Raw genomic sequence first — 5936 nt, 5'->3', positions numbered from 1 at the left:
TGCTCTCATATCTTGTATTTTAGCCAGTTCCTTTTTTAAGGCTGGTTTTGGATCACTAAATTGATTTAAAGATCCTTTAAAAGGTCATGACCTTTACATTGAAAAAACACTAGTTTTGGTGGGAGTGAGGAGGATCGGGAGTCTGGATTTTCTCCCTCTATTAATATATTAGGTCCTTTCCCAGAGTTTTAAGGGTGCTCCCTTGTCGTTGGAGAAGCTGAGAAGCCCATGCTATTAATCATTTCCATAATGCATAGGTGAAATGGCAAAATGTGGAAAGACAAACACTTGGTGATACTCTCACTTATAAGAAGAAAAGCAAAGGCTGATTTGCAGCATAAATGTTATATTGGAGACCCCAGGATTTGGAGTTATATGGACCTGGGTACAACTCTACTACTTACTATGTAATAATGCCATATAATTTAATATCTCCAGTCCTCAGCCATATCTTCTGTAAACTGGAAATCAGAATGACACAGTATCTTTCTCATAGGACTTTTTGGATAATTAAGTGCATTAACATATAGGAACTGAAATAACCTGCTGTATAATTTAGTATGTAAATACATTCCCTGAAACACAACCCTTGCATTCACACATTCTCATCTTATCAAAAAGTCTAGTGTCTGTAACTTACTGAAGGCTTCCCCAGATATGACCAGAAATCCAAGTGCTTACTCTTGTCCAAAGATTATGTTCTCTCTCCTCGTCTCTGGAGGCAGAGTTCAGATATGCTCCCTGGAGGCTGGAGGATTGGAAAATTTCTTCTGCCACCTGAAGATGGTTGCTCCACAACAATACACTATGTTATATGGACTTCATAGCTAGTGTCAAAGCCAAAGGCTAATTGACACAAATTAGATAAGACAAGGGTTTCCAAAGGGATCCTCTGCTTGTTTCTGCAGGCACATCTGAAGTGCATGGCTAGATCTGAATCCCCTGCTCCAGACCTTGCAACTAGGGCTGATGCAAGTGCTTGCCCCAGGCTGCAGTGGATTTCTCTAGAGCTGGAGAGAACATCCTCTACCCCCAGTGCTGTGCTCAGCAGAAAATATTATTGCCTTGGAGGCCAGTGTGGAGTGGACACAGCATAATGTGGAGAGAGGAAAGAGGAGAGAGGATAATATTCCTAAACCCCCATTCAGGAATGTCACTGCTGCTTTAGCATCCTTCTACTTTATGGGCCCTGTCCTAAGGAGAGAGTAAAAACTACTCATTTAATTAGACATATATCACTGCCAGTTCCATTTGTCTTAAGTTCTTCTGGAAATAGGTTGGAAAGATCCCTGAGTAATCTGGAGGAGTGGGATGGAGGTTGAGTACACTATCAACTCAGATGGTTATAGCACATCAATGAAATTAGGACTTACTCCCATTTTGTTGTGTGCTATATCTATACTTTCTACAAAAGCATAAAAATCATGTCATAAATGTGTTGTCTGTGGTCCCAGATAACAATAGAAAAAAGCATGGCAGAGTGGAACGGACATGAGCTTTGAAATCCTTTATGGGTTTCAGTCATGATTCTGTCACGTACTATCTGTGTTAGGTAAGTTATTGACTTCTCTGAAATGTTTCCTTGTTGATAGTGAATCCATGTCATCTGCTTCATATGTGTCTTCTCTCACAAAACATAGAAAAGTATAATTGAAGCAAAGCATGGAAACTGCAAAAACAAACCAAATAAAGAAGAAAAGAAAAGAGCTTTGGTCACTGCTGTTGGAGGAGTTCATCCAGAGGACGTGATCGCTGGTTGACCCACAAGCTAGACCTGGGCAATCAGAAGCTCTTTATCTCTTCTCCTTTCCTTGAAATGTATGTTCTGCCCACCGTTCTCATAGTGGGAGCAATTTTAAGGACACAGCCTTGAGAGAGCAATGTGTAGTTGAGACCATCTGGACTGAATACGTGACTGAACTTATCAAGGCCTCTATATAAACTTTCAAGATTCTAGTGGGTAGATGCAGAGATCTACTCATTTTGCGGCCCTCCAAGACAAGTCTTGTATGTAACTTTCCTTGCTTATTAAATGTGCCACCTACCAATATGGAGTGGTCTGCCTCTTTTTTCGACCTCTCCTTTCCCTCTCTGTAGAGGGGCCAGTTGCAAGTTTTACCCAGGTTTCGAACCAAACTCCCAAGGTTGCAAACCATCTACTGCCTGATTATTTGTCGTTCATTTGGCCACGTGTATTTGCAATCCTTTTCTATTAAGGGCAGTATTTCTCAATAAAGACACTACTGATAATTCTCTGTTGTCATGACCTGTCCTGTGCACTGTAGGATGTTTAGCAGCATCTCTGGCCTCTACCCACCGTATGTCAATAGAAACCTCACACTCCAGCCAGAGGATAACAGTAAAAAAATGTCTACAGACATGACCAAATGCTTCCCTCTATACTCATTTCAGAAATTCCTATCCAATGAGACAAATATAATTTCCTACTAAATAAATAGAAAATTCCAAATTCTCATTTTCTTGGCTTTCCTTGCAGTTGAGGCTCAGGGATTTAATCCAGTCTCCTCCAATCACAGGCACCCATGCTGGTCTTTGAATCATATGTTAGTAATGCAAAAGACGGTAACTGCGTAGAGTCTATTCTGCAGAGGGTGGCGTCAGTGGTAAGGCTGAATCAGTAGTAACCTACACCATGTATCCAAAGCTAGTGCCATGGACCAGTGTTGATGGTGTCTGCATAGTATACTGTGGTGCCCATGACCAAGAGAGTGCAATGATGTCTAGACCAGACAAGTTCTTCTGTGTCATTTAGGGCATTGTCCTTGGCTACATAGATTCTAACCATTTTCAGAGATGCTGAGAGTTGCTCAATAACCTTTCAACAAATGTTCTGCTCAAATGAGAGTTATTACTGTTGCTTCCACTTAATAATCCTGACTGATACAGTAGCTATTGCATAAATTCAGATGTTTTAGGAAGCTTTGACAAATGACTATGAAATTATATATATATATATATATATATATATATATATATAATTGTTTCCAAGTGAATGTTGTAATACTCTCCTTGAGAGAGGCTGGCCAACCCTTTATTGATGTCTGCATGTTGGAAGAGAAACATCATAGATAGGTATTTCATGATGTATTAGAGAAAGAGATGTTACTGATTTTGATAGATAGAGGTTGCTTTTAAAGAGAAAAGCTAGCTGGAAAGAAAGAGAAAGTGCGCCCTTTGCTATATTTTTGCATGAATTTTACAAGGTTCTTGTACGATATGACACTGTTATTCCTGAAAGATGATAACTGGTCCAGTGCCAAGCTCTTAAAAGGCTCTCAGGAAAGGCTTCTTAACTTGACTATACAGAGCAACATGTATGAAAAGTCCCTAATCATATTTTTACCACTTTCTGAACAGAATGTTGCTTTGGCTGGTGATTTTAGAATAGGAACTATTCTGTAGAAAACCACAACATTTTATTCAGAGGCCTACAAATCCACTTCTTAACACAAGATGCCTTCCTTGGTTCAGAGCTTAGGGAAAGGGGAATTGAAAAGATGCTGGGATGTTAGAAAAAGGACTCATTTATCTCTATGATGTTGTGCTTTTAAGCCAGGAGCACACACTCCTTAGGGGGCAGGAAGGGATCCAATAGCTACCAGCCTTGGACACCCTATCCTTTTCATGGAAATACACTTCATTCTCTCACTTGACCCATACTCTTGCCTCTGCTCTCCCATAAGAAACTTCTGATCTTTTGTGTTTTATCTTTCATTCTCAGCCTCAGGTGTACTTGAAGGTTATGGTTTTTCCTTGACTTTGAATCCCTAAGCTTCCTGAAAATTATCTTGCCCTCATGCAGAGATTTTTTTCTCAACTGGAGGCTTCAAATGCCCACCTCTCCTTAGTCCAGCTCTATCCCACTACATCCTGGCACAAATCCACCAAAATGATGCCCCAGCCCACCCCCAAAATCAAAAGGTACACCAAGTTTACCTGTGAGAAGGCCTGCTCCTGAAAAAACAAGATCTTCAATGATCACTTTGCTGTTCACATGAAACTAACACAACATTGTTAATGAACTATACTCCAATACAAAATCAAAAGTTAAAAAAAAAGAAAAGAATGTCCAATGTGATGGTATTAGGAGGTAGGGCCTTTGATAGGTGCTTAGGTCTTGAGGGTGGAACCCTCATGAATGGGATTAGTATTCTTATGAGACCCCACAGAACTCCCCAGCCCCTCCCACCATGTAAAGATACAGTGAGAAGTCTGCGACCCAGAAGAGAGCCCTCATTTGACCATGCTGGCACCCTAATCTCAGACTTCCAGCCTCCAGAATTGTGAGAAATAAATTTCTGTTGTTTTTAAAAATTGTGGCAGCCCCCAAGCTGTAAGCTTAATCAGCTTTCTGCTTTCCGGAGAACTGCTTGTCTCTTTCTAGGTATGCACTCCTGACTCTGTGGTTTTGAGCGTAAAAAAGGAAATGGCTGGAGGCCAGTTTCGTTCCAGGAGCCTGCTCTGGATCTAAAGAGCCCCTGGTTGTTCCCCAGAAGAAGGACGTGCTGCCCTAAAGGGAAAGTCTGTATCTCCAAAGAATGGCCCATAAAGCATGCTGACGCATAGACAGGTGGCGACAGGATTATGTGGAAAAACAAGGTTTACTGATTTATTGCCTGCTTTCTGTTCCTTAACTAACCTATATATGTGATCATGTTCTTTGAATAAACTTGCCTTGCAACCATCAGTTGTCTTGGCCCTTCTGATCCCATACTGGTGCTTTTCAGTTCCTTACCCCTCACCGCCAGGAACTCTCAGCTTTCTGCAGCCGGTCTGCGGCAAAAAATAAATAAATAAATAAATAATAAAAGGCTCTGGACTCTGCACAGAGCTTCATAACCTCTTCGTGGACTTTTTGTCCTCAAGCTGATGATGGAAAAATAGTTATATTCCAGTCTAAGCCAGAAACCCAGTATGCACCACCGTTGGAGCAGGAGCCTACAATTTTGAAAGCACCGTCGCTAAGCAAAATGTCCTCAGATCTTCAACCGAGACGTTCACAAGCACGTAGGAACTATCTTGAAGACAGAGAAAGTGATGACTTTTTAAGATGCCTCTCTCTTATTCCGGGTGGATTTTAACCGTGACTCTTGTCCTCTCCGTGACGGTATTGCTCTGGATTTGTTGTGCAACTGTGGCTACAGCTGCGGAGCAGTATGTCCCCTCTGAGGAGCTGAGTGTCTATGGTGACTTGGAATTTGTGAGTGGACCAAAGCTAAACAGATATCCAGCTTCTTCTCTCATGGTTGTTAGATCTAAAGGTGAAGATCACGAAGAAGCAGGGCCTCTACCTGCAAAAATGAATCTTGCTCATTCAGAAATTTAAGCTTTTTTTTTTTTTAAAGAAAACTGTAATAGACATCTAAATTTCCATTCCACATGGTGCTTTTCAAAATGGTTTCATTGGATATAGGGCTTAAAAATCATTATTAAATGCAAATAAAGTTAAAAAAAAAAACAACAGGTACTTACCATCTCACCAAATCAGAAGTCTAGAGGTAGGAGGGGCCAGCATTGAAGTGGCCATTCAGCAGTGCTACCAAAGCCTTCTCCCAACTTTTCTGTCACCATTGCTGTGTTGGCAACTACTCTCCATGTGGCTGTGAGATTGGTGCCACAGCTGGAGACACAACAGCAGTCTGACCAAAAAATAAATAAATAAAAGGCATGGGCAAAATGGGTTTCTACTTACATGGCTCCCTTTGATCAGGAAGGGAAATTATTCTCAGCATATCCCTCTCAAACTTGCCTACATCTCCAACTCCCAGACCAATAAATATCATGTGACTGGGCATCTTATCACCCAAACCCGTTTGGAATCTTGTTAGCAAGAAAGGAAGAGATGTGTTTAGATGTGCAACCAAAAATGTCTGCCAGCCTTGCCTTGAGCAGGAGTAGAGAAAGGCATGGCAGTG

The 5936-nt window shown here is 41.2% G+C and overlaps 1 pseudogene; it reads left to right on the top strand.

The window, feature by feature from the left end:
• Positions 1 to 2543: 2543 nt before the first annotated feature.
• Positions 2544 to 5347, top strand: LOC133099905 (transmembrane protein 59-like; annotated as a pseudogene).
• The last annotated feature ends 589 nt before the right edge of the window (positions 5348 to 5936 follow it).

Source organism: Eubalaena glacialis, chromosome 10 (genome assembly GCF_028564815.1).
Source record: "Eubalaena glacialis isolate mEubGla1 chromosome 10, mEubGla1.1.hap2.+ XY, whole genome shotgun sequence".
NCBI classification, from domain to species: domain Eukaryota; kingdom Metazoa; phylum Chordata; class Mammalia; order Artiodactyla; family Balaenidae; genus Eubalaena; species Eubalaena glacialis.
The sequence above is the reverse complement of the archived record's forward strand: the minus strand, read 5'-3'. Positions and strand labels throughout refer to the sequence as shown.